Genomic DNA, 27,929 nt, shown 5'->3' with positions numbered 1-27,929 from the left:
TTGCCTGAACCCTGCACTCTGACCGGAGTGGGCAAGTGTTTTTCCCTCTGGGGAGATGAAGTGCAGTGAAAGAGAACTCCTTTTCTCTCACATCCTTAGAATACGGATGATCCTAGTGTATTGAGTGGGATGAAGGTTACTATAAAACTACACATTTTTGCCAACTGAATGTTAAAAGGCTGGACGTATAAAAGGGAGATCCCGGAGATCTCCTTCGTCCTGAAATTTTCCCTATTGCTGTGTGTCCGTGGGTTCGCAGAGAGTCGGACACGACTGAGCGACTTTCACTGAGATGCTTAGAATGACAGGTGACCACTTCAGCATCTGTTTCTTCTGTGTGAGTAGTTGCTAAGTCGCGTCCGACTCTTTGAGACCCCGTGGACTGTAGCCTGCCAGGCTTCCCTGTCCATGGGATTCTCCAGGCCAGAATACTGGAGTGAGTTGCCATTTCCTTCTCCAGGGGCTCGTTCTGACCCAGAATGGAACCGAGATCTCCTGCGTTGGCAGGCAGGTTCTTTATCCATGAGCCCTCAGGGGAGCCTCTAAACCCGAGTTTGTTTCTGTTTTGCATGTATATTCATTTGAATTGTCTTTAAATTGCACGTAAGAGATATATAGTATCACCCAACTCTCCTCCGCTCTTGGCTGCCCTAAACCCAGTGCAGTGCTGTGGCACGGAGGTGCTGGGAAGAGAGCATTACCAGGTAGATAATGGGATCATTCATGGGAAAGCCAGGAATGCTGCTGTCTAGTCTTCATTTATTTGATCAGCAAATATATTGAATCCTTACTCTGTCAAGAACACTAGTAGGGATTCACTCATCAACAGGCACTTAAGGACTTTCAGTCTTTGGGGGGAGGCAGCAATGACAAGGGACGTCCTTTGCGCTGAGGCCAGATATCTCAGCTTGTGAACTGAGTAATGTGGTGTAAGTAAGTAAGCAGACTTTTAGTGAGAGGCCCTAGAGGCTTCAGAGCAAAGAGCTTGTAATTGTTGGTTGGGTGGTTTGAGATTGCCAGAAGTCTGTTGTCAAAGAATGAAGTAGTTACACCTTTGTTTCTCATAGGTATTAAATAGTTAACTTCCACTTCCCTCTTTGGTTTGGTTTGTTTTAAAAAGCAATGCGGTTATTCTTTCTGTGTTCTTGCCTGGAGAATCCCAGGGACGGCGGAGCCTGGTGGGCTGCCATCTCCGGGGTCGCGCAGAGTCGGACACGACTGGAGTGACTGAGCGGCAGCGGCAGCGCTAGTGAAGCTGCTCGGTAATGACAACAAGTAGGAGTGGCCTGTGTTGTCTTTTGCTCCATAGATGTTGGCTGTCACTTGATCAAACTGGAGAAGCTCACTTTCCCTGCTGATCAGAGGCTTGGTGTAGATTCATGCTAAACGTCTTGAGTGTGCTTGAAATCCACGGTGCTTCCAGTGGGAATGGGTTTTTTTTTCCTGCTGCAGTCTGGATTGAGGTGACTGGAAATTTGTTTTTGTGGCCTTTTGACTTTGACTTAGATTTAGTTGCCATGGAAACCCCCTTTCTTCCTCCCTCCCCCTTTATTTTTCTTTACTGGGAGGAGAGAGAGTTGCTAGTCGCATCAATGCCCAGTTTGTTTCAGTTTGGATGTTTATGAACTGACATCTGGATATCAGGTAGATTGGCTAGATGGTAAAGAAGCAAGTGAAAGGGAACCTTGACGGTACTTGAAAGGCTTCCTACCTTAACTGGGACATTTTTGTGTCGCAGACTCACAAAGATCTGAGTAGAGGCGGTTTACTACGTCTCACTTCTGCTGGCTAGTGTTGACCTGTTTGATTATTAAGTATTAGTGAAGACTCCACAGTTGACTGATTTTATATAAATAAATTTGAATAGATTATGAACATCTTTCCTGATACAAAGAGACTCTGATTTTATACTTCTTGGCAACTCTGGAGAAAGGGTATTATTAGTTCCAGAATTTCTTACAGAGGGAGTGTATATTGATTTGGAATGGTTTGTGTGCCCCAGAGGCTGACTGCCATGAAGTCTGGGGGCCCAAAGGAAAGATGAATGAGATTGTTTTTTTTTTTTTTGAAACAGTAGGAAACAGCACTAAAAAGGTTGCAGAAAAGTGAAAAGACTGCAGAGATAAAAGTATGGCTGAATGTGGAGTCAGACTTGGAGAAAGCTATGTGGCTAGCTAGTGAGAGCCTGACGTTCCCTGTACTTGTATGTAAATCTAAACAGTAATGCTGGTGTGAAAATAATGCAGTGCGTCAGAGACACGGACGAGAAGGGGAGCTTGCCTGAAGAGGCATGGCCCCCTGAGACCCTAAGCAGGGCAAGCGAGGCAGCAGCTGTACTGGCCACTAAGGCACATTCCGGGCTGGCTTGCACTGTCCAGTGAGGCTTGGTCAGGAGACACTGGCTGGATCTTGGTGAGGCCTGGGCTTTCATTCTCCAGACGAGGCAGTGGTGGGAGGAACATTGACAAGTATTGACTCTGTTGGCTGTTTGGCGCTTCCTTTCATGAGAATCACGGTTTTGGAGGTCATTGATATTAGAGAAAAATTTAGGTCATGCGGGAGAAAGGGCCTGTAGGCAGCAGAGAAATCTCAGTTCCTGGGTGAGGCCTTAGGGTTTTGGTGGCCCCACTAGACCATAATTTTAAGTGTCAGTTGTTTCAGCAATAACATAGCTGGAACTCACTGAGAGTTAAGAATAAATACAACATTGTAATCAATCAGCTATACTCCAATAAAAATTAAAGAATAAATGTTTAACTTCTGAACTGGTGTTTTGGCTGTCTGTTTTTGTCGTTGTCGTAGGTGAGGGGTAGTGCCTCCTGGTTCCCTTTTGTCGACGGAGATACACAGGGTTTCTGTTGCCTCTGGGCAGTGGGCAGTTCACACCTGCCTCCGCTGCCGTCCAGGAGACCCAGTCCCTTCTGTCCTTGGTTTATTACGACACTCATAGATGGCGCAGCAGCTGTGCACTTGGCGCCCGTCATAGGCGTAGCATATTGAACTGAGGGAGTTTTCACAGATCAGTACCTGTTCTCTGCTCTCAGGCCAGAGTATCTTGTGGAGGGCAAGAGTGCAAAGGATCTAAAATAGCTGACTTTGAGTTCAGGCTGCCAGTCTTCAGCTGTGTAATCATGATGTTAGATGGCATCTCTGTTCCTTAGTTTCCTTATCTGTGAAATGAATATGAAGTGTAAACTTGTTAGTACAGTGCCTAGTACACAGTAATATTTGTTTGGGTATTATTACTGTTATCAGTCTTCTTGCTAGTAACAGTGAAATAAGGTTAGAAATGACTAATAGAAGTTGCAGGGAAACGCCCTGAAGAAATGGAGTGGAGTGTTACGGTAGAAGGCCTGGAGTTCTGACTAGCTGCTCTGAGGAAGCATAGGGGGGCGGTGAAGTGGGTCAGGCAGGGCAGGGCACAGAGTTAGGTAGGGGTGTCCCCCACCCCCCAATTTTGGATTGTTTTATATAGATTTTACTTACTAAAATGTGACTTTTTTTTTTTTTTTTACTGTGGTGAGAGTAGAGATCATAAATTTGAGGTTTTGCTGAGTTGGACACAACTGAGCACGCAAGCACGTTCTGAAATATTCATCTTTAAAATCTTTCTGGTGCTTGAGGACAGTATAAAAAACTTTGGAGTCCCTCATGTTACGTAGAGCCATATTTTTTCAATGTTCTGTGCTGTGAGATAATCACACGTGTCTTGAAGGGATCACTTTTTTTTTTCCTTTTGTTTTTTGAACTTTTATTTATTTATGTACTCAGCTGTGTGGCATGTGGGATCCTAGTTTCACAGCCAGGGATCAAACCTGAGCCTCTTGCAGTGGAACTATGGAGTCTTAACCACTGGACTGCTAGGGACGTCCTTGAGGATTGATGATTGGCTCTTTTAAATGTTGCTCTTAATTTGTTAACAAATTTCACACGATAACCAGACAGCTGTGTTCTGTAAAGGGCCAGGTAATGAATACGTCAGGCTCTGTGGGCTCTGGAACCACTCAGTTCTGCTGCCGTGGTGTGAAAGCATTCATAGTCAACACGTGAACAAATGAAGCTTCTAATAGAACTTTATCTGCAAAAAGAGGCGGTGGACTGGGTTTGACCTGTCTTGTTCTAACCTGTTTTTTTATTTTAATTTTTAATGGGATCATACATTCCAAGAGTCTGTATTGGCATGTGTACAGATGTTAAATGTTAAGACCACCAGTTTAAGTGACAGAATGTTGCGTTCCCTTTGGCTTCCTGTATGACCACCCCCCCTCCCATTCCTCCCTCTTCTCACCTCCCTTAAGCAGGGCTGCCCTGCGTGTGTCATTTTGTTGATTAACTTTATGGTGTTAGCACCTGTGCATGTATCCTTTTATCCTTACATAATGTAATTTAGTTTTTGCATGTCTTTGTATAAATTGAATCATTTTGTTGTGTAACTCACCCTCTTCTCTTGCTGCTTTTTGAGATTCATTTGTATGTTTGAGTACTTACGTCCTAGGCACTAACACATATGTTGTGATGCTGACTATATTAGTAGTGAGCCAGAAAGACATTGTCATTGTCCCTGTCCTCCAGAAGTCACATTTTAGTGGAGAAAGATGGTTAACAGGTGAGTCAGAGATGGCAGCTGTCATGGGTGGTACAGCTGGGAGCAGAGTCAGCTGGGAGTGGCTGGGTGGGGGCTGTTTGCAGATTGGATAAGGTGGTCAGGATGGGCCTTCCCGAGACCTCTGAACATCAGCAGGTGAGGGAGGGAGCCACGTGGCTGCAGGTGGGGGTGAGTTAGGGGGAGTCTTTAGGAGAGTCCAGTGTGTGTGTGGTGCTAAGAAGGGTTGTAGCTGATGTGCTGGGGAGACAGAGGCCAGCCTGGCGGGGTGGAGGATGGCAGGGGAGGAGGTCAGAGGGGGTGGGGTGGGAGCCATTCATGCAGGCCAGGGTTAGGATTTTGCCTTTTTCTGTGAATGAGATGGGAAGTCGTGGAAGTGTTTTGGGTAGTGGTGTGACATGAGATCTGATATGTCTTTAAAAGGTCCCCTGAAACTGTGTTAAGAATAGTTGTCCCTCTGGTGCCAAGGACCCCCCCCAGAACAGCGACGGCAGCTTGGACTGAAGGGGGGCAGGGGTGGCGGGGAGAGAGGGTGGATGCTGGATGCCTGTGGACAGTAGAGCCGCCAGGATTTGCTGGCAGATTGAACGTGGCTGAGACAGAGGTGAAGGTGCTCCCTACCGACCAGAGGTTTCTGCTTGTGGTCAAGATTGTGGGCGGCACCAGTTGTTGAAGTAAGGTTGGGGTCCAGGCCCGCTGCTCTTGTGAAACTCCAGAGAGCCGCCTGGAGCCACGTGGGATGAAGGTGTTCGGAGTGGAGGGGAGAGGTCTGGCTGAAGACAGACGTGAGAGCGTTGAGTGCTCTCTGACACTTAGCAGTCTTGATGCTGAGTGAGTGCAGGATGAGGGCCGAAGCAGCGAGCAAAAGGGGGCCGGGCAGTTTCCGAGGTGGAGGAGGAGCAGGGGGCCCTTGAATCTCCGAAGTCAGGGGAGGGGTCTTCAAGGGGGAGGGAAGGAGAGCCCCCGTGCAGTGCTCCTGCCGTGCCCTCCAGGGGCCTGAGGGCCCGGGCTTGTCCTGTGGCTTCCGTGGCACATGAGTCATCGATGGTCTTGATGGGAGCAGTCCGCACGCGGTGGTGTGGGGAGGGCCTGGGAGGGAGGCTTCCTGAGGGCTTGAGGGCAGAGGACACAGAGGAAAGCCCTTTCGCTAGAGGGAGAGGTGGGACCATGAGAAGGCTTTGTTGAGATGGCGAGGTTACCGTGTTTCTGTACTGTTGGTGGGAGACGATGTCTGTATAGAACGCACACCTGATGACGTGCGTTTCTGGGAAGGAGACAGGGAGTGGACCCACGGGGAGCGTCCACCGGCTCTTGCTTGGTGAGAGGACGGGGAGCAGACTTGGGTGCTCACTTGGTGGGAGCAGGACTGTTTTCTTTTCTTTTTTTTTTAATTCATTTAATTTGTTTTGGCTGTTCAGGGTCTTTGTTGCTGCTCGGGTTTTTCTCTAGTTGGAGCGAGGGACGTCTACTCTGTATACATGGGCTTCCCGTGGCAGAGCCCAGGCTCTCGGGTTTGCGGGCTCAGTAGTTGCGGTTCGCAGGCTCAGTGGTTGTGGCGCACAGGCCGAGGGAGCGGCCTTGACCAGGGAGCAAGCCTGTGTCTCCCGTGCTGGCACGTAGATCCTTCACTACTGAGCCACCAGGGAAGCCCAGGACGGTTTCCTGCTCAGTGAAACAGGAAGGAGTTACCAGTCAGTGAAAGTGAGGGTGAGTAGGGCCTGGAGAATTCCACGGACTCTATAGCCCATGGGGTCGCAAAGAGTCGGACATGACTGAGCGACTTTCAGGGCAGGTGGTCTGTGAGGAGAAAGTGCGGAGTATTCTACGGAAAGAAAGAATGTGAGTGGATCTGCAGTGTGGAACTCAGGGGAGCCATCCTAGTTTGAAGTGGAAAAAAACAGTTGTGTTCTTTTTCCTGGGGCTAGAGTAGGCAGTGTTGCAGTTGTGGTTTCTGCACGCAAGAGTGACAGAGCAAGGGAAGGCCACTGCCGTGTGTGAAGTGGATAGCTAGTGGGAGCCTGCTGTGTGGTCTGGGGTCGCAGCTCAGTGCTCTGGTGGTCTAGACAAGCAGGATCCTGGGTGGGCAAGGGGGAGGGAGGTCCAAGAGGCAGGGGCTGCACGTGTGCGTGTGGCTGAGTCACCTTGTACAGCAAGCAGAAGGCAGCACAGCTCTGTAAAGCATCTATACTCCAGTTTAAAAAAGAGAGAAGGCAAAGGGGCGTTTATAATGGGGAGGCCTGGACTTGGAGCTGGGAAGGGAGGCCCTGCAGATAATGACTTTTGGCTACAGTGATGTGTTTAGTTGCTAAGTTGTAGCAGACTCTTCTGCGACCCCATGGGGGACTGTAGCCTTCTGGGCTACTCTGTCCATGGGGATTGCCCAGGCGAAAATACTGGAGTAGGTTGCCTTTTCCTTCTCCGGGGATCTTTCTCACAGGGATCAAACCTATGTCTCCTGCATTGGCAGGCAGATTCTGTACCACTGAGCCCCTGGGAAACCCACGTTGGTGCGTGTAATTCTAGTTTATTCCTTTTCGCTTCTGTGTTCTTTTTCAGACTGAATATATTTCATTTTATTCTTTGTCCTGTCCTTACGGGATAAGATTGTTTGTTTCCAGTAAAGAACAATGAGGCTTTGGACAAGTGCAAAAAACATTTCTGCAAGGTATAAAGCCTGGAGAGACTTAGAATTGCAGGATAGTGGGACCTGTACAGTTTTAACTTCAGTTAAAAGTAATTGAGCTTTAGTTAGAAGTACCCTCCTGCCAGCGCTGTTGTTCTCCACCTTTGCCAGCTCTTGGTGTTGTCAGACTATTTTATATTTGTCAAATTGGTGGTTATGACCTTACGTCTCATCAGTTCCTAGTTTTATTGAGATGTAATTACATGTTACAGTTTACCCATTTAAAGGGTACAGTCTAATAGGTCTTAATATGTTCAGAGAATTGTGTAATGATCACCACAATCTAATGTTTAGAACATTTCATCATCCTGAAAAGAACCCTTGCACTTGTTAGCAGCGATTCCATTTCCACCTAACTCCTGGGCAGCCATGGACTTGCCGGTTCTGGACGTTGCACGTAAATGGAATCGTACAGTATGTGGTCTTTGGTGACTTGCTTCTTTTGCTCAATGTGCAGCATATTTCAGTACTAGTGCTTTGTTGTGTTGGAGCGCGTGGACATACCGTTATTTATCCATTTATAAGCTGGTGGACGTTTGGCTTAATTCCACTTTTTGACTGTTACCAACCAAACTGCTGTGAGTGTTTGCCTATGAGTCTTTGGAGGGACGTAGGTATTTATTTCTCTTGGTGTGTACTTAGGAGTGGAATTGTTGGGTAATGTTCCTGTGTTTTAAAATTTTGAACTAACAAACTGTTTTCCAAAGTGACTGTACCATATTACATCTCACCAACACCATACCAGGGTTCTAATTTCTCCATGTTCTCACTAATATATATTCTTTTCCTTTTAAAAACAAATGATAGCCATGTTAGTGGGTGTGAAGTGTGGTGTATCATTGTGGTTTTCCCTTTCCTGAGTGACTAATTTTGTTTAGCATCTTGTCATGTATGTATTGGCTTTTGTGTATCTTTTTTAGAGGAAAGTCTGTTCAAGTAGTTCTTTGCCCACTTTTATTTATCACTGCATGGTTTTAATGTTCTTTTTTCAAATTACTAACGAAGTTGAGCATCTTTTTTTGGCTATTTAGATTTCTACTTTTGTGAAATACCTGTTTATGTCTCTCTCTCTTTTTTTCCTGTTTATGTCTTATTTTTTCCTCTTGAGTTTGATTTTTCTTATTTGTAGGAATTCTTATATATTCTGATTCTTACTATCTTTGTGATAAATATCTTTTCCCAATTTGTGAATGTTTTACTGTGTTTATGGGATTTTTAAAAAGGTGTTTATTGAAAGCATGTAATTAAAGGACAAAAATGGATTTTAGTATTTTCCGATCTTTTCTTCTGTCCTTTATACTACCCAGGTAGAAGAGGAAATAGATTTTTTGATTTATAGGTAGTTGTCTTTTTAAAAGTTTTATATTCTTTTCTTTCTACAAATTTTGCATATTTTTGTTAATTTATTCTTTGGCTACTTTATATTTTTGTTGCTGTTGTAAATTATTTTTTTAAGTTAACAATTTCTGTTTGTTGGCAAATGGAAATGCAGATGACTTTGTATGTGGCTATTATATCTAGTAGCTTCTCTAGCTTAATAATAATTTGCTTGTGGACTCTTGGGGATTTTATGTAGATAATCATCTCATCTGTGAATAATGACAGTTCATTTCTTTCTAGTTCTTCTATTGTTTAATATATTTTACTCTAGTCTTACTGTGTTGCTGCATGGCAGCCATCACCAGTGGAGAATATAAATGGTAGTGGCGGGCATCCTTATCACAGTCCCAGTTTTAAGGGAAATGCTTTTATCTTTTACCATTGCATGTGTGGATACTTTTTTTTTCTTTTAGCAGGTTGAGGAAGATTTCTTCAACCTTAGTTTACGGAGAATTAAAAAAAAAACAGTTCACAAGTGGGCACTGAACTTAATTGATGCATTAAACGTTTTTCCACTTATTCATTTACTTCTGGCTCTGGGGGGGTCTTGCTTTTCTAGCTGTGGTGAGTGGAGCTGCTCTCTGCTCGTGGTGCGCGGGCTTCTCGTTGCAGAGCAGCGAGCTCTAGGGTGTATGGGGCCTCAGTTCCTGACCAGGGATCAAAACGTGTACCCTGCATTGGCAGGCGGATTCTTAACCACTGGACCGCCAGGGCAGTCCTAATGGAATGCATTTTCTACATCTATCGAGATGATGATATGACAGTTTTTCCAACTTGATAATGATGTATTCTTTTTAAAAAAGGCTTTTTTGCTTTGTTTTTGTTATATATGTTTTCGTCTGTTTCACGTTTTTGTTGTTGTTTTTCTGTTTGTTTTGGGCTTTTTTTCTGGCCTTTCCATACTTGTGGAATCTTAGTTCCTCAACCAGGGATTGAACCTGGGCCCCAGCAGTGGAGAGTCCTAACCACTGGACTGCCAAGGAGTTCCTCCCACCCCTTTTGTTTTTAATTTGCTAATATCTCAGGATTTATGTATCTATGTTTGTTGGCAAAAATGATCTCTCATTTTCCTTTTTTGTTGTATCAGCCTTATGAGTTTTGTTATCGAGTATTTTAGTCTCATAAAATAAACTGTGGTGTTTCCTCCTTTTTATTTTCTTAGAGGGTTCCTAAGTAAAATTAGGATTATTTGTTCCTTCAGTGTTATAAAACTTGCCTGTAAAACCATAAGGGTGTGGTGTTTTCTCTCTGAGATTTAAAAATTATTGATTTGATTGCTTTAATATTTATAGGATCATTAGAATCTTTTTCTTGAGTCATATTTGGTAATTTATGTTTTTCTAAAACTCATTTTGTCTGAATTTTCAGTTATATTGGAAGAAAATTATAACTTCTTATTTTTGGAATCTGCCTGACGTAATTAATTAATATTTAATTTCTTAAACAGGATTCTTAGGTCATTAATTTTTAGCATGCATAATATGTACTTATATATATGTAAATAGAGTAGTAATTACCCTTTAAATAACACTTTTGCTGTGTAGGATTTTTATCTTTCAGTTCTGAATATATTCATAGTTTCATTTTGACTTCTTTTTGACTTAGAGGTTTAGAAAGATTGAAAAATCTTGATGTGTGTGTGTATATGTATCTTTTAAGTTTTGTTACTGATTGCTAGCATACATTGTGCTCATAAGATGTGGTCATGTGATGCTTATTCTTTGAAATTTGTTGAGGCTGTGTTAACTGCTACTGCTGCTGGTGCTAAGTCGCTTCAGTCGTGTCTGACTCTGTGCAACCCCATAGACGGCAGCCCACCAGGCTCCTCTGTCCATGGGATTTTCCAGGCAAGAGTACTGGAGTAGGGTGCCTTTGCCTTCTCCCTTTAACGGTGTCTAGTTAGTAGCAAATTTTTATTCCATGTGTGTTTAAAAAGAATGTGTTTCTAATTTTAAGGTCTGGTTTTCCCATGTCTGTTAGATGAAGCACATTAATGGAAGTCACATTCAAACTAGTGTCCTTAACTAATACTGCCTGCTTGTTCCCTTAGTTACAGAGAGGGGTATTGTTAAAATTTCATTATGATGGGAGATTTGCTGAATTCTTGTAGTTCTCAATTTTTGCTTTATAAGTTTAGAATTGTTTCTAGTGACTTGCACAGTTTGTCATTCTGTAGTGAATCTTTGATTCTAGGAACGTTTTTTCCACTAAAATACAATTTTGTTGGATATTGGCGTAGCTGTACCAAGTGACTTTTAATTAATGTTTGCCTGATAAGAATTTTTTTGCTTCTTAAGTGTTGTCTTCGGTGTGCCTTTTGAAAGCAGCACACAGCTGGATTGCATTTTCATTATTCGACTTCTCATATTTCAACTAATTTACATTAATTGTGATTGAAATATTTGGTTTATTTCTGCTATGGTATTTTTGCTTTCTAAATGGGTTTTTTTCCCTTTTCTGTTTCTTTTCTTGCCTATGTATTGTGGGATTTTTTTCCCCCTTAATTCCTGTCTACTCTTTTTGCCTGTACTCAGTAAGAGATTAGATGCTTCTGGTGATCTTAGACATTTCATGTTTAACCTGAGGCCTAAAGTTAATTGGTATCTTTATTCTCATAAGAAACTTTTGAATGCTTTCAGTCTCGTGTCCTTCCCGATTTATGTGCGTCTGCCCAATTTTCATTTTGCTGCTTCTAAAATCCTACAAATGGGGCATCACCAAAAAATACTGTCATTCGCGAGAGGCATTTTGCCTGCTGTCTAGTTCTAGGTTGATGATTGTTTTCATTGTCTCCCCTGAGCACTTCGACAGTATTTCCTATCTTTTTCCACTTGCTGTTGTGATTAATTAGAAATGACTTGTCAGTTGTTCCTCATCCAGGAGTCTGAGGCATTCTGTACCTAAAGTGCTCTTCGTGTTGACCAGTCCAGCGGGCACGTTGAGTCTTTATTTTTAGGTTGCTGGTGTTGGCTTGCTCATTTGGTGTCTTGCTGCTTTTGAATAATCAAGTACCAGATACTGTTTTGGATATGTCTCAACCAGTTCAAAAAAACTTAAAAAATTACAAGTAAAAGAGGATATTCATTTTACTAAGAGCTGGCAGATGGGATTTTTTTTCTCCGTCCTTTAAATGGAGTGTCAGGAACGAATTTCTTAAAGATTTTCTGCTCTTTCATTTGGTTGGCTCATTTTGGGGCTTCCCAGATGGCAATAGCGGTAAAGAATCCACCTGCCAAGGCAGGTGGATGTAAGAGACAAGGGTTCAATCCCTGGGTGGGGAAGACTCCCTAGAGGAGGAAATGGCAACCCATTCTAGTATTCTTGCCTGGAGAATCCCATGGACAGAGGAATCTGGCAGGCTACAGCCCATGAGGTCGCAAAGAGTCAGGCATGATTCATTTTTTTTTTTAATCCAGAAATGGAAAAGATTTCCAGAATAAGCTACCTTTTTGAAACAAGATCATTTTGATTGCTAGAAAACGTTTATGTGAACCTTAAATGCGACTCTAGCCAAGTATAGAACACCAAAAACAATCTGGAAAAGGGATGTGGACCAAAATAGATTACCGGCCAAACCTGTCTTTGGGAAATGAAAAGAGTAGAGTTCAGCATTTAGAGTGGAGAAGGCAATGGCATCCTACTCCAGTACTCTTGCCTGGAAAATCCCATGGACAGAGGAGCCTGGTAGGCTGCAGTCCATGGGGTCGCTGAGGGTCAGACACGACTGAGCGACTTCACTTTCACGCATTGGAGAAGGAAATGGCAACCCACTCCAGTGTTCTTGCCTGGAGAATCCCAGGGACAGGGGAGCCTGGTGGGCTGCTGTCTGTGCGGTCACACAGAGTCAGACATGACTGAAGTGACTTAGCAGCAGCAGCAGCAGCAGCATTTAGAGTACTTGGCCTCTCCTGGGGGAGAGGAGGGATGGTTTCATACTTGTTGGTATTTCTTTATACAAAGTCTTTTCTTATTCCAACTAATCAATGAAAAGAGAAATGGAGGGACGTACTAGTGTAGGCTGTGTGAGGTTGGAACTCCTTTTGTGAGGCTGGTTGGCAAGCCTTGTAAACTGAGGAAGGGTTAAGGAGCTTGGTGTCAGCACTGCTGATCCCAGGAGTAAGGAGATAATTGCTACTTTTAGTCCTTTCCTAGTAATTTTCAGTGATGCCAAGGAGTTTGAAATGCACAGGCATTATAACTACTGTTTTCATCAACTTTCAAAAAACCAAGTTTAATAATCTAGGGCAATGAGGAAAGAATGAGAAGGGATTGTAGGGCACAGGGTAGAGAGCGTGCGCTGGTTTAGCAGAATTGTTGTGAGAATTAAAGGTAAACATGACCGGGCATGTTTGTGTTTATTCCCTGAAAAAAGAAGAGTCCATTCCTGCCATTTACCTTATTGTCAGGCCTAAAACTTTTTCAGCTTTTGGTGTCAGTTCCTGTTGAATTGCCTCTTGATTAGTGTGAACCTTCGGCAGCCTGCCCTTGCTCCTGTACCCACCTTACCCTTGCTCATTGTTGTTCAGTCACTAAACTGCGTCCAGCTCTTGGTGAGCCCATGGACTGCAGCACGCCAGGCTTCCCTGGCCTTCATTATTTCCCAGAGTTTGGTCCAACTCATGTCCATTGAGTTGGTAATACCGCCGAGCCATCTTGTCCTCTGTCACCCCTTTCTCCTCCTGGCCTCAATCTTTCTCAGCATCAAGGTCTTTTTCAATGAGGCCGTTCTTTTGCATCAGGTGGCCAAAGTATTGGAGCTTCAGCGTCAGTCCTTCAGGGAATATTCAGTGTTGGTTTCCTTTAGGACTGACTGGTTTAGTATCCCTGCTGTCCAAAGGGCTCTGAAGAGTCTTCTGCACCACAGTTCAAAAGCATCCATTCTTCAGCACTCAGCCTTCTTTATGGTCCAACTCATGTCCGTACATGACTACTGGGAAAACCATAGCTTTGACTATATAGACCTTTGTTTGCAAAGTGATGTCTCTGCTTTTTAAATACGCTACCTGGGTTTGTCATAGCTTTCCTTCCAAGGAGCAAGCATCTTTTAATTTCATGGCTGCAGTCATCATCCACAATGATTCTGGAGCCCAAGAAAATAAAATCTATCGTGGTTTCCACTTTTGCCCCATCTGTTTGCTGTGAAGTGATGGGGCTAGATGCCATGATCTTAGCTTTTTTGAAAGTTGAGTTTTAGACCAGCTTTTCCACTCTCTTTTTTCACCTTCATCAAGAAGCTTTTTAGTTCCTCCTCACTTTCTGCCTTTAGGGTGGTGTCATCTGCATATCTGAGGTTACTGATATTTTTCCCAACAATCTTGATTCTAGCTTGTGCTTCATCTAGCCTGGCATTTTACATGATGTACTCTGCATATAAGTTAAATAAGCAGGGTGACAGTATACAGACAATATACTCCAAATTATTTTGCTTTCTGAGCTCCAGCTTCTTCTATGTAAAATGGAAATAATATTAAAGTTCTCTTTTCCCCATTGAAGGTTAACTTTGGGTAGTTTGAATTTGTATGGATTTTTTTTCCTTATGAGTTTATTAATGTAGAAATTATAAACTTTCATAGAACAAGTGATATGGCGAAGCTGAGTTTGTTAATGATTAATACCTTATTTTATGAAATCTCTTACTGGCTTTGGTTTTGAAATCTTGACTGGTGGTAGGATGTTGTGAAATTTTCTTTTTTACTCTTTTGACATTTTTTTGTTTAGAGGTCTTAGTTTAAAAAAATTGGTTAATGTGTGATTATATTTACTTTGAAAAAAATAAAAACAGACTAAAATCTCTTTTGCTCACCTTCTCTCAATCCTTTTCTGTCTTCTCCTGTTAATCGGGTTTTTTTTTTTTTTGGTCTGTTTTCGTGATTTTCTTTTGTTTGAGTATTTATTTGTGTGCCTATAGAATGGGAAGCCCAGAGTTAGGCATACACACTTTTTTTTTTTTTAATCATTTATCACTTTTCATCGACTCCCATGCAGCACACAGAGATCTGCCTCCTTTTTAATTGTATGAAGGTGTTTTTTATAGACATTTCCCAGGTCAGCGGGCTTTAGATTTTTTTTCTATCACAGACAGTTTGACTTGCTTTTAGTTTCTTACAATAAAGCACTTCGAACTTAGAAGCTTTTCAAAGTTTAGTGTTTGGTACAGAAATAGGTAAAATACTGAATTATAAGCTGGATTCTTTGCCTTTTATCTTTATATATAAAGTACAACTGTTAAACAGTGGATGGAAACCTTGTTTTAGAAAGCTTTTCTCTTTCCTTTTCAAATGATGTATGACATGTATGATGTTTTTAAGCTCGACTGTAAATGAAAAATTATTTAGCAGATCTTTTTTGCTATAAAAATATGTAACACAAATTTATATTTTAACCATTTAAAAACATTAATAAACTTTATTTCATGGAGCAGTTTTAGGTCCAGAGCAGAACTGAGCCAGCAGTACAGAGCCAGAAGCTCATATACTCTCTGTCTCCCCACATGCCCCCTCCAGCCTTGTGAACGTACACTGACACGTCATTGTCACTCAGAGTCCACAGGTTACGTTAGGTTCGGTCTTAATGTTACGTGTTCTTTGAGTTTAGATGTGTAATGACATATATCCAGCATCATAGTAGTCTACAGAACACTTCTACTGCCCTAGGAATCCTCTGTGCTTTGCCTGTTCATCCCTGCCTCAGGCTTAACCCTTGACAACCACTAATCTTTAGTTTTGCCTTTTCTAGAGCGAAGTATGATAGAGATCATATAGTATTGAAGCCTTTTTAGACTGGTTTCTTTCACTTAGTAATATACATTTAAGGTTCCTCCATGTCTTTTCACTCCTTAAGAGCTCATTTCTTTTCAGTGCTGAATAATATCCATTGGTTTACCACAGTCTATCCATTCTACCTGAAGGACATCTTGGATACCTCCAAGTTTGGGCAGTTATGAAAAAGCTGATGCAGACATCTGTATGCAGGCTTTTCAGTTCAGTTGATTAAATAGCATTGAGCATGATTAGTCTCACAGAATGAATTAAGAAGTATTCCTTCTGTTTCTGTCTTCTGAAAGAGACTGTAGAGAATTGGTACAATTTTTTTTTCTTTAACTTTTTGGTGGAAATCACCAGTAAACCCGTTTGGACATGATGCTTTCTGTTCCAGAAGGTTATTCATAAGTGACTCAGTTTGTTTAATAGATCTAGCCCTATTCAGATAGTCTTACGTGCGTTGTGACAGATTGTATCTGTCAAGGAGTTGGTCCCTTTCATCCAGGTTATCAAACCCGTGGCTCTAGAGTTGTTCCTAAGACTCTCTCATTATCCTTTTGTTGCATGTGAGATCTGTAGTGATTCCCCTCTTTCATTTCTAATGTTAGTAATTCTGGTCTTTTGTCCTTAGTCTGCAAAAGTCTTACTGATTTTATTGATTTTGGGGGGAGGGGGCGGGGATACTCAGCTTTTGGCTTTGTTGGTTTCCTCTACTGATTTCTTGTTTTAAAATTATTTTCTGCTCTAATTTTTATTATTTCAGTTTCTGTTTAGTTTGGAATTAATTTGCTCTTCTAAGGCGAAACCTTAGATTATTGATTTTAGATCTTTCTTTTTTGATATGTGCTTTCAATTCTATAAATTTTAATCTAAGCAGTGTTTTTTGCATCCCCCTAATTTTAATAAGCTGTATTTTCATTTTGTTCAGATATTTTTAAAGTTTCTCTTGAGAATTTTTTCTTTAATCCATGCATTTTTTAGAAGTGTGGTTTGTAATCTTCAAGTACTTTGGGTTTTGCCAGCTGTATTTCTGTTGCTGACTTGGTTTGATTGCATTGTGGTCTAACGGCAGACGCGGTATGATTTTTGTTCTTCGTTTGTTAAGGTGTGTTCCGTAGAGCACGGTCTGTCCTGGTGCACATCCCTGTGTGTTTAGGGATGGATAATCTGCCAGCGTTGGATGCGCTAGCCCATACATATCAACTGTGCACAGCTGGTTTTGATTGATGGTGCTGTTGAGCTCTGTTACGTCTTTACTGATTTTCTGATGGATATATCCGTTTCTGATAGAGGAGTAGTAAAGTCGCTAACTGTAAAAGTGAATTCATCTATTTCTCCTTGCAGTTTTATCTGCTTTTAATTTGTATTTTGATGGTTAGGTGTTGTTAGGTGCATAGCATTAAGAGTTGTTATGTCTTCTTAGAGTATTGGCCCCCTTTTCATTTTGGTAATGAATGACTCTTTTGCCCTGAAGTCTTCTCAGTCTGAAATCACTATAGCTACTTCCTCTTTGTTTGATAGTGTTAGTATGGTACAACTCCATTCCTTTACTATTGAAGTGTGGGGTTTCTGTGTTAAAGTGGATTTTTTGTAGACAATGTATGGTATACCTGGGGGTAGGTGTTTATTTTCTGTATTTATCTTGTTAGTGTTCCCTGAGATTCCTGATCTGTGGTTTGGTGTCTGTTATTAATTTGGGGAGATCTTGGTCATTATTGCTTCAAATACTGTTTCTATTCTTTCCCCCCTTCTCCTTCCAGTATCCTATTCCATGTATGTTACACCCTTTATGGTTTCCCATGGTTCTTGGATGTCTTGCACCCCTCATCCCCATTCTTGTTTTTGTCTTTTCTCTTTGCTTTTCCATTTTGGAAATTTCAGGGGTCACATCTCCAAGCCCAGAGTTTCTTTCCTCAGCTGCGTCTAGTCTGCTACCGAGTCTGTCAGAGACATTGCCCGTCTCGGTCAGTGTTTGGTCTGAAGCGTTTCTTTTGATCCTTTCTTCTAGTTTTTGTCTGGATTATTTTTCTTTTATTGCATGTTGTCTGCCTTTTCCACTAAAGCCCTTAGCTTTTCTGTTCTGGTAATTCCAGCGCGTCTGGCATGCATGACTTTTTTGTTTTGTTTTGTTTTTTGGTTGGGGGGCGCAGCACATGGCATGTGGGATTCTAGTTCCCTGACCAGGGACTGGACCTGCACCCCTGCAGTGGAGCCGTGGAGTCCTAACTATTGGGCCCCCAGGGAAGTGTCCCTGTAAGTGGCTGGTTCTGATGCTTGTTCAGTCTTTTCAAGCTACTTTCTGCCTTAGTATGCTTTGCAATCTTTCTGAAAGGCAGACGTGATACACTGGTAAAAGGAAGTGTGAAGAGCAGATCTTTGGAAATGCAGTGGAGTTGTCTCGGGGACGGGAACGTTGTGCAGTGCTGCGCGGCCTCGGTCTTGGTGAGCTGTGACCTTCACCGGTGCTTCTCTGCTTTTTCCCTTCCTCAGGTGGTGCGGGATGGCTAGCGTGGTCTGGACTTGTGTGCTCCTCTTTCCTCACGCGGAAGGTTAGAGGGGCTGGAGTTGGAGATTCCCTTCCTCCAGGTAGGTTAGGTTCCGGTGAAACCCCAGTGGGTTAGGCTCTGGGAAAATAGCTTTTTTTTTTTGAAGATGAGCTTTGTTAAGGACCGAATGTCATGATGTTTCAAAAAAAAAAAAGTTCCTTTCCCCCTCCCAGCAACATGAGGGGAAGGGAAAAGTAAGTCTACCCACGCACCCACTGAAGGACATTTTGGTTGCTTCCAAGTATGGAAGAAGCTGCTGTAAACATCTGTGTGCAGGTTTTTGTTGGTCGTGTTTTCAGCTCCTCTGGGTAAATACGAAGGAGCATGACTGCTGGATTATATGGTAAGAATGTGTTTAGTTTGTATGAAACTGCTGAACTGTCTTCCCAGCGCCTGCACCCTTTGCACTTAGGTCAGCAATGACTGAGAGTTCCGGTGGTTCCACACTTTCCCCAGCATTGCCGGGGCGGTGGGGAGGGGTGGTCAGCCTTGTGGACTTTGGCCATTCTAACAGGTATGTGGTGGTATCACATTGTTCTCATAATTTGCATGCTTTTGGTGCCATAATGATGTGGATCACATCATTTTTAATGGCTGTATTTCATTGGATAGATAAGAACCTTGGGGTAGATAAAGTCTCTGTTACTCAGGTTCCATGGATTGTGGGCGACCTGATCGTTTGTCCTGTGGTGGTGCCCAGTGTCCTATGACCTCTATATTTGGACATTTCTCTCTTTTTTCCTCCCCTGTTATGAACTCTTTGGACATTGTTATATATAAGACTTTTGACTCAGGATGAACACCTTCGGATGAACTCATTAAAGCAGAGTAATTGGGTCAAGGAATGTATAGATTTAAAAACCCTTTGAAATCTATGGCCAGAAAAATTACCTTAGTTTATACTTTTACCAGCAGTTCCATCTAAATTTACATTAATGTATGTTTAAAGTCTTTTTTTTATTAAGGGAAGATTTTAACATCCACAAACATAGAATAGTATAATAAACCCTCAGGTAATCAGCTCCAGGCCCATAAACCCAAGGTCAGTGGTGCCCCGCTTACTCCTTCAGTCCCCGCATTTCTCCTGGACTTGTCGTACTGGTTTAAATCTCTATTGAAGTGTGATAGAAATACAGAAGAGTGTATGTCATAAATGGGTTTTCACAGTCTGAAACCCACCTGGGTACCTGGGTCCCAGGCATCGCCTTTGTCCACTTTCAGTCATGCCGTCTGCTGAGCGCAGCCAGGGTCCTTATACTTAGCTAGGTTGATTATTTCTGCCGAGTCTCGTTCCTTCCGTAATCTATGGTATGTTCGTGTGTGTCTGAGCTTTTCTCTTGACATTGTGTGTGGGATTGTTGGGGATATACCTGGAGGTGAAATTGCTCGGTCGTGGAGGTGTGCATGTATCCCCCTTTGGAAGCCTGTGGCTGCCTCTGCTAAAGTGAGCGGTACCAGGCGACATTCCCCCAGCGCCGTGTGAGGGTCCATTTACTCCATCCTCTCTTGAGTGGCTCCTGTCTTCCATCCTTTTCATTTTACCTACGCTCCTGGCTGCGTGGTGATGCCTTACAGTAGCTGTAACCTGGGCTAGTGAAGTCAAGTAAGTTTTCATGCCTTTTTTTGGTCAGTTTATTTCATAAAATTTTATTCATGTATGGTTGATTTATGTGTTAATTTGCTATACCGCCAAGTGATTGTTTTATACACTTAAACATACACTCACACGTCCTTTTTAATTTCATTTGTTTACTTATTTTTGACTGCACCATGAAGCATGTGGGATCTTAGTTCCTTCCACGAACTAGTATTGAACCCCTGCCCCCTGCAGTGGAAGCTTGGAGTCTTAACCACTGAACTGCCAGGGAAATCAAAATATATTCATTCTTTTCCATCATGGTTTATCACAGCATATTGAATATGTTTTCCTGTGCTCTACAGTGGGACTTTGTTGTTTATCTGTCTTACATATAATAGTTTGCATTGGCTGATCCCAAACTCAGTCCTTCCCCCGCCCTGGCTATACCATAGTTATCCTTTTTTAATGAATGTGCTGTGCTTAGTTGCTCAGTTGTGTCTGACTCTTTGGGACCCTGTGGACTGTAGCCTGCCAGGCTCCTCTGTCCATGGGGAATTCTGCAGGCAAGAATACTGGAATGGGTTGCCCTCCCCTCCTCAAGGGATTGTCCCAACCCAGGGGATCGAACCCAGGTCTCTCGCATTACAGGTGGATTCTTTACTGTCTCAGCCATCAGCTAAGCCCAAGAATACTGGAGTGGGTAGCCTGTCCCTTCCCCAGGGTGAGTTCCCCACCCAAGAATTGAACCGGGGTCTCCTGCATTGCAGGCGGATGCTTCACCAGCTGAGCTACCCGGGAAGCCTTTTTTTTTTCTCCTTTCAATGAAGAGTGATATTTATGTCTCCTCTCTGTTTTCTATTGCATTATCTATTTTATGTTGTTAGCTCTCTGTTGATTCATAACAGTTACCCCTAAACCTAGTGGCTTATGACAATGGTAAACATTTACTATCTCATAGTTTTTGTGATTTAGGAACTTGAAAGTGGCTTGGCTGGGCTGTTTGGCTTGGATGTATGTCATCAGCCTTCCAAGTCTTGACCGGAGTTGGAGGATCCTTCCCAGGGTGGCTCATTTTCATGCCCAGCAAGTTAGTCCTGGCTATGGTGGGGAGGCCACAGCTCCTTTTCATGCAGGCCTTTGTCGTGATGCCTCAGTGTCCAGTCCTCAGGACATGGTGACTGACTTCCTCCTCAAAGAGAGAGATCTGACAGAAATAGCACCAAGTGGAAGTGATGATTTTTATGACATGACCTTTTTATGATATGACCTTTAATTTTGTCATATTCTGTTTGTTAGAAGAGAGTCACTTACTTTGTCCCACCTTGGACAGTGAAGTTCTGTTCTCTGAAAAGTGTCAAAAGAGTTTGTGGACAAATTTTCACACACAACACTTGGTAGGATTTGTTTTATTCTGGATATGAATTTTTCAGGAGATATAAATATGGTGAATATCTCTGCCTACTCTCTGGGTTGTCATTGTGTCTTTTGAGGCAGAGGAGTTAATATTGATGTAATTCAGTTAGTTAATTTTCCCTTTATGGTTAGCCTAAAACTCCCACAAAGTAGTTGCTTGATGCTACCTAATGCCTAGTCAGAGCTGAAATTTTCAACTGTCTCAAATACAGTAATTTTTATATGTAGAGTTTTCTAATATTTTCAAATTGAGATCCAAATAAAGTCTAGCAATTAAAACAATTCCCCCTGTACCTCTTACCACCTTTTTGTGGAAGACCTGGATTTTTTGTCTGATGTCCCCGCAGAGTTCTCTGTCTTGTAAGCAGGTAGTTGTGAGTTTCTGTGTTTGGGCGGTAAACTGGACTGTAGTTTCCTTGGTGTTTCTTCTTTTGGTTGTGATTGATCTCTGGAGGTTTACTGTGGACCCAAATAGAAATTTTTAAAGGGTTTCCAACCTGAATCAGATAGAAATTCATTCAGATTATAGTCCTGTACTATGTCTTGAAATGCGCTCTGTGTGTGTGTGATGCCATCAAGAGCGCATGGTCTCTGTAGGAGACCTCATGCTGCCTGGAGGAAGCCTTACCCTCTGAGGGTACCACCCCCTCTGGTGGTTCAGATGTCACGGGGCGTAACATAAGGGGGTCTGACACATCTTTGGAGCGGGGTCCAAATCCTCACCTCCAGGGGTTTTGTTTTCTTTGTTGTTTTCACTTGTTGGAATACAGTACTGTGTTAATTTCAGGTGTACAGCATAGTGATTGGACATTTAAATGCAGTAAGTCCCCTACATATAAACCTTGATACTGTGAGCTTTCAAAGGTTCGAACGTTTGTTTGCGTGTCCAGTCAGTGTCTGGCGTGTGTTGTCCCGTGCGCGTGTCCTCTGCAAGTGGCCGTGCTTTTCGGTGCTTCCCAGTACTATGTAGTGGAGCAGGCGATGGCAGCCCACGCCAGTGTGCTCGCCTGGAGAATCCCAGGGACGGGGGAGCCTGGTGGGCTGCCGTCTATGGGGTCGCACAGAGTCGGACACGACTGAAGCGACTTAGCAGCAGTACTGTGTAGAGTACCGTAGCGCACACAAGCCCAGGATATCCCGAAGCAGGCAGAAGAGCAGCGGTGGTGTGGCTGGGACTGCTAAGACCAGATCTGTGACACAGGAAATGGCAAGGAGATTTTCTTCGTTTGAGGATGTGCTGTGAGCTTTTGAGTCATAGGCTGCGAACATAGAACGGTGCCCAAGAGTTGCAGCAGCCGTTCAGAATGCAGCCCAGCACTACCGTGTCACCGGGGGCGAGGAAAGGGACTGCTACCCAGACATCACGGGGTCGTTTTTTCAGGAGGCTAGATAGAACTGAATTCAGTAAGGAACCAGAACCTGCGCCGTCAAATGCCGTGCGCGTCAGGCAGGCGTGACCCCGCGGCTCACCCTCCGTCTCCTGATGCAGACGACCCTGCAGTTCTACCATCCCTCCCGCCCCTTCCTCCGGGCAGTGGCTCTTCTTGCCTGTTCACTCGATGCCATACTGGACTCTTGAAGGTACTGTACTGGGAGATTAGAAATGTTTTTTATGTTTTGTGTTTGTGTGCTTTTTATGTATTGTTTGTGTGGAAAGAGTTTACACTGTTACAGTATAGCACTCCGTAGCCGACTGTGTTAGTTGGGCATCTGGGCTAGCTGTTGGGCTTATTAACAAATCGGGCTTACAGACGTGTTCTTGGAACAGAACTCTTTTGTGTGTGGGGGGCTTACTGTAGATTATGAGATGATCACTACCCACCTCTTATTTATGAGACTTTCCACGTTAATAACCGCTTTCTGGTTTCTTTTCCTCCTTGTCCTGTCCACTAGCTTTCCTGCTCTCACGATGATCTTTTGAGTTGTGATGACTAATGTTTTAAGGGTTGATGACTCAAAATCTTGTTACGCCACCTTGATTTTCCAGTCTTCCCCAGTTTCTGTCTTTCCCTTCTGATGGAAAATTTTAAAAATTAATGATATAATTAGAATGATTGTTAGAGAAGTAGACAGCATGTCTTAAAATTCATGTATGTGTAAAGGTTTCTGAACAGTTCTGGAATTGATCAGGAGGAGCTAGGTGGGTGAAAGGAGAGTGTCACTTTACATGTGTTGCTTTACCAGTTTAAAAGGATGTGTTTGTATAAGTTCAAATGATGTTTTATTGTGAAAATGCAAAATATGAGAAGCAAAGAAGGCCTTTCCAATCCCACATTATGGGTTTTCCTTCATAAAAGGGCAGCAGTGAGCCCAGCTGAAACAGTGCAGCTGGAAGTTGGGACACATGAATCTGGTGGGCTCTGGAGAGCAGGTCTCAGTAAATATTTGTTGAATTAAACAACGAAGAAAGTAAAGTTGTTTTCCTAATAAAAATTGTACCTCAAAGTGTGGTTCAGCTTCAGGTAAGGGGTAAAATTTTCCATGTTTCGTTTTTAAATGAGTGGCGTAAAGCATAGTGATTGTTGGCCATAATGCCTCCAGCAAATATCTGGGTGCCTGCCCAGTGCCAGGCCTGTGCTTTCTATACTTTGGTCACATGTGATTAAAAGGATGGCATGCTGGTGCCCTCAGTGAATCAGGACAGTGTCTCAGAGATACAGAGCAAGCTGCATGTGTGATCATATGTTTTCTAATGGCCTCGTGAAATGGCAACAGGCAAAGCTAATTTTAATGTATTTTAACCCAGTAATACAAAATATTATCATTTCAGCATGTCATACACAACTATTAATGAGGTATTTCACTTCTTTTTGTACTCAGTCTTTGAAGTCAGCTGTATTTTATACGTGAGCACTTCTCAGTTTGAACTAGCCATGTTTCATGTGCTCTAAAGCCTGGCACGGCTGCCGCAGTGGGCCCCACAGAGCAGATTATCAGCAGTGTCTTCATTGCTCACACGGAGGGGCAGGGGACATGGACTAGGAACCAAGGGAAACGGTGGCTTACACGGCAGAGGCGCTGCAGAGGGGTAAGTTAGCAAGCTGCTTCTGTGCTCTGGGCGGTGGCCAGAGAAGCTGGAGAAGCGGAGGTGCAAGGAAGATGGAGCTGACACGGCTTTGGTGAATTGGATGTTGGGGGAAAGAGGAGTCCACCCCAGCTGGGTGTGCCTTTTCTGGGAGGGGCGGACGTGGTGAGAAAGGGTTTGTTAGGTGATCGGTGTGTGATAGAGAGCAAAAGCCTGTTTGCTGCTGCTGCTGCTAAGTCGCTTCAGTGGTGTCCGACTCTGTGCGACCCCATAGACAGCAGCCCATCAGGCTCCCCCGTCCCTGGGATTCTCCAGGCAAGAACACTGGAGTGGGTTGCCATTTCCTTCTCCAATGCGTGAAAGTGAAGTCGCTCAGTCGTGTCCGACTCTTCGCCACCCCATGGACTGCAGCCTACCAGCCTCCTCCGTCCATGGGATTTTCCAGGCAAGAGTACTGGAGTGGGGTGCCATCGCCTTCTCCGAAAAGCCTGTTTAGGAGAGATTAAATTTAATATGCTTGCAAGACATCCAAGGGCAAACGGGTGCCTGTGTTTGAGGTGCAGAGAGGGCCTTAATCAGTTTTATAAATTTGAATCTCATTGTGTTTATAGAGGTATATTAAAAAACCCACAAAAATGGCTTCATTTATTCAACAAAGCCCTTTAAAAAAGATTCTCCCCAAGTCTTGTTTGAGTTGCTGCCCTGATAGTGTGAATGGAACAAGTGGAAACTGACACCCTGGCCACTGTCGTCAGCCCGGGAGAGTGTACCTAGGCCGTGTTCAGTCTGAACCCGGTGGGAACCTCTGCCTTAGAGGACACTGCGAGGTGGCCAGTGAGAAAACAAGGAGGCTCTGCTCTCACAGAAGCCAAGGAGAGACTGTCAGTAAGGAGGGTCTATTAGTGAAGGGTACTGACTGCTCTGAGAGCGAAGCTGAGACAAGGACAGAAGAGTTTCGCTTAGAGTAGCCCCACCGGGAGGGCGCTGGCGACTTGAAGAGGCAGTTTCAGTTGAGTGGCGCAGATAGACACCAGACTGGACTGAGGTGAAGAGGGGAGGCTCTGTGACAAAGGGCTCCTTTTCTTTTACTTTTAAAGAACCACTACAAATCATTGAGAAGACAGACCCAGTAGAAAAACAAACAAAGGATATAAAGAGACAGTTGGAGAAAAGTGGAGTATAAATGGCTCTTAGAGAAAAACAGTGCTCCCAAGAGAACAGGATCCTGGGCATGGGTGTGAAGAGCCAGGCGGGGGCTGGTGGGAGTAGCCATGGCCGCCAGGGAGAGCCCTCGGGCTTTGTGTATGTACCTAACCAGAAATGGGCCTTGTTTAATCCAGCAGTTCCACTTCTGGAAACTCTGGCACTTTTTGATGGTAGTAAAAATTGAAAACTAAATGGTCATCAGTGGCGTCCTGGTTAAATCACCTGTAATGTAAAGGAAAGTCAGTATCAGATAAAACATTTGGTTTTGTTTTTTTCTACCATGCTGTAAATGGTACTTTGAGAGTGAGCCTGTCCCTCGCACCATTTTACAAGATTGAGAAAAGTACCAGTGGGTCTGTTACTGGCACAGAAGATATTTGAAAATACACCTTTGGAGAGCAGTGTTAATTAAGCCTGTCGTTCTCTCTTGATCTGCCTTTTAACGCACTGCTCATAAATTATTATCCACTATTCCCTTCTCCTGTTTCCTGTTAGGATTTTTTGTCCTGTTTTTCATATGTTCTGAGTTATAGACCACAGGAAAGACGGATCTAACGTGTCTTAAAGGTTCATGGATGAATTCACTCCCGTTGTCCTTATTTCACCTGAATACAGCCACAGCTCCTTTCACCAGAGGATCGTTTTACTTGGTTGGGATCATTGACAGAGTCAGCGAACGTCTGGTGTGGTCCGAGCGAGCGTGTAGCAGTGGCGACTGCTGCCACCTGCCTGGTGGAGGGGAGGCTTCCTTGGCCCACTTTGTGGGAGGGAGGGACAGTGCAGCCTGGGCGGTGCGTTCTCGCGCCACCTACGTTCATCCGGTGTTACTGAAATCCCTGCTTTGGAGAAAGCAGCATGTCCCATATGGAATTTAATCAAACACAAAAAACTGGGCACCCGTAAATAGACCAAGCCGGTCTCCCAGCGGAGGACACTGATATGGTGTAACTTTAAATTCTCTATCACTGGGACTCTGTACTTTAAGATCTTGTTTAAATTTAATTTCTTTTGAGTGTGAGACTGCGGTTATTCATTGATTCCTTTTTCTTCATTTGTTGGAGTATCTTGGTTTCACTTATGTTTCTTCGTAGAGCCACAGAAAAGTAGTAGTTTAGGATTTGAAGCATCAAGGCTATGGTTTTTCCAGGGGTCATGTATGGATGTGAGAGTTGGACTGTGAAGAAGGCTGAGCGCCGAAGAATTGATGCTTTTGAACTGTGGTGTTGGAGAAGACTCTTGAGAGTCCCTTGGACTGCAAGGAGATCCAACCAGTCCATTCTGAAGGAGATCAGCCCTGGGATTTCTTTGGAAGGACTGATGCTAAAGCTGAAACTCCAGTACTTTGGCCACCTCATGCGAAGTGTTGACTCATTGGAAAAGACTCTGATGCTGGGAGGGATCGGGGGCAGGAGGAGAAGGGGACGACAAAGGATGAGATGGCTGGATGGCATCACTGACTCGATGGACATGAGTCTGAGTGAACTCTGGGAGTTGGTGATGGACAGGGAGGCCTGGCGTGCTGCGATTCATGGGGTCGCAAAGGGTCGGACACGACTGAGCGACTGGACTGAACTGAACTGAAACGATCATTTAGTCTAATCCTCTCATCTTACAGGTACAAAAACAAGCTTGAAAGGGTGAGGTTACTTGTCTGAAGGTAGACTGAACTGAGTCAGTGTTCTCGTGGTCTTCCCCGTTAAGTTTAATGGAGTGAGGAGTATGATACCCTTGCGTGATCAGAGGGAGGTCACCTGCCAGAAGCTTGAGGGGGAAGTATGGCTTTAATTACTTCACGAAGGCCTTAGAACTTGTTGACCTGCTGCCCTAATTTATTTTTAGTCACAGAGACAATCGGAACCCTCTTTACATATTTTGGTTGAGGAAATTGAAGCCTATAGATGTGAACTTAACCCAAGATTGTAGTCTATAAATGTTTTATTCTGTGCTTTAATATGAGCTGGGATGGTGCTGTCCGGTAAAATAGTATTCTTTTATCTGTGCTCAGTGGGGCTAGTTAAATTAAAATTGAGAATTCAGTTCCTTAGTTTTAACTAGCTGTATTGCTGGTACTCATGACTGTGTGTGGCCAGTGGCTTACTGTATTGGACAGTGTAGGCACAGAGTATTTACCTTAAAAAAATTATTTTTTTTTTTTTTTACAACTTTAGAAATGTTGGTGCTGGATACCAAGTTATGAGTATGATTAGAATTGCCAGTTAGGAGTCAGATTTGTGTTTAAAAGTAGGGGGAGCTTGTGGCAGTGCTTGTGGTTATGACTTGGGCCCTTTCTCCATTCCTATTTCATCTGCTTTTTAGGCCAGTAACCAAGAGCCTATTTGAAGGGATTTTCCTTTTTCATCTCTTAGATATCTTGGTTTGCTAGTTGAAAATCCCATTCCTGGGTTGAGTTTTCAGTGAATACATTCATTCGCCTTCGTGTTGCTTAGCATGTTTTCCAGTCTCTGTACTTGGGTTTCACATACTGATCGCTTGGTTACCACGATGTCCTATAGCAGGTTGATGCCTTTCTTGTTCTTGTACTGTGGATTATGGAAGTTTCAGCTTTTACGTCAAATTAAGCTTGCTGTGTAACTGTGGGTGAGCCAGCTAAGTGTAGTTTTGGCCATTGGAAGGAACCCTGCCATCTTTTGTACCATTGCTCCACCTCTCTGCACACTGACATTGTAATAGGCAGAGTTGGTTTTCTGAGCTTTACTTCGGATGCTAATTTAC

General features: G+C 43.5%; 1 protein-coding gene across 6 annotated transcripts in view; it reads left to right on the top strand.

The window, feature by feature from the left end:
- Nucleotides 1–27,929, top strand: part of PPP6R3 (protein phosphatase 6 regulatory subunit 3) — a 123,060-nt gene that overhangs the window by 3,627 nt on the left and 91,504 nt on the right. Inside the window, exon 1 of one of the 6 annotated variants that reach the window (XM_068975902.1) lies at nucleotides 17,944–18,013. The exons of the other annotated variants lie outside the window; for them this stretch is intronic. The gene's annotated coding sequence lies outside the window, so the exon portion shown is untranslated. Of the gene's footprint in view, nucleotides 1–17,943; nucleotides 18,014–27,929 lie in introns of those variants that run through there. 6 annotated transcript variants of the gene reach the window in all.

Source organism: Capricornis sumatraensis, chromosome 8 (genome assembly GCF_032405125.1).
Source record: "Capricornis sumatraensis isolate serow.1 chromosome 8, serow.2, whole genome shotgun sequence".
Taxonomy (NCBI): domain Eukaryota; kingdom Metazoa; phylum Chordata; class Mammalia; order Artiodactyla; family Bovidae; genus Capricornis; species Capricornis sumatraensis.
This window is presented reverse-complemented; position numbering and strand designations above follow the sequence as displayed.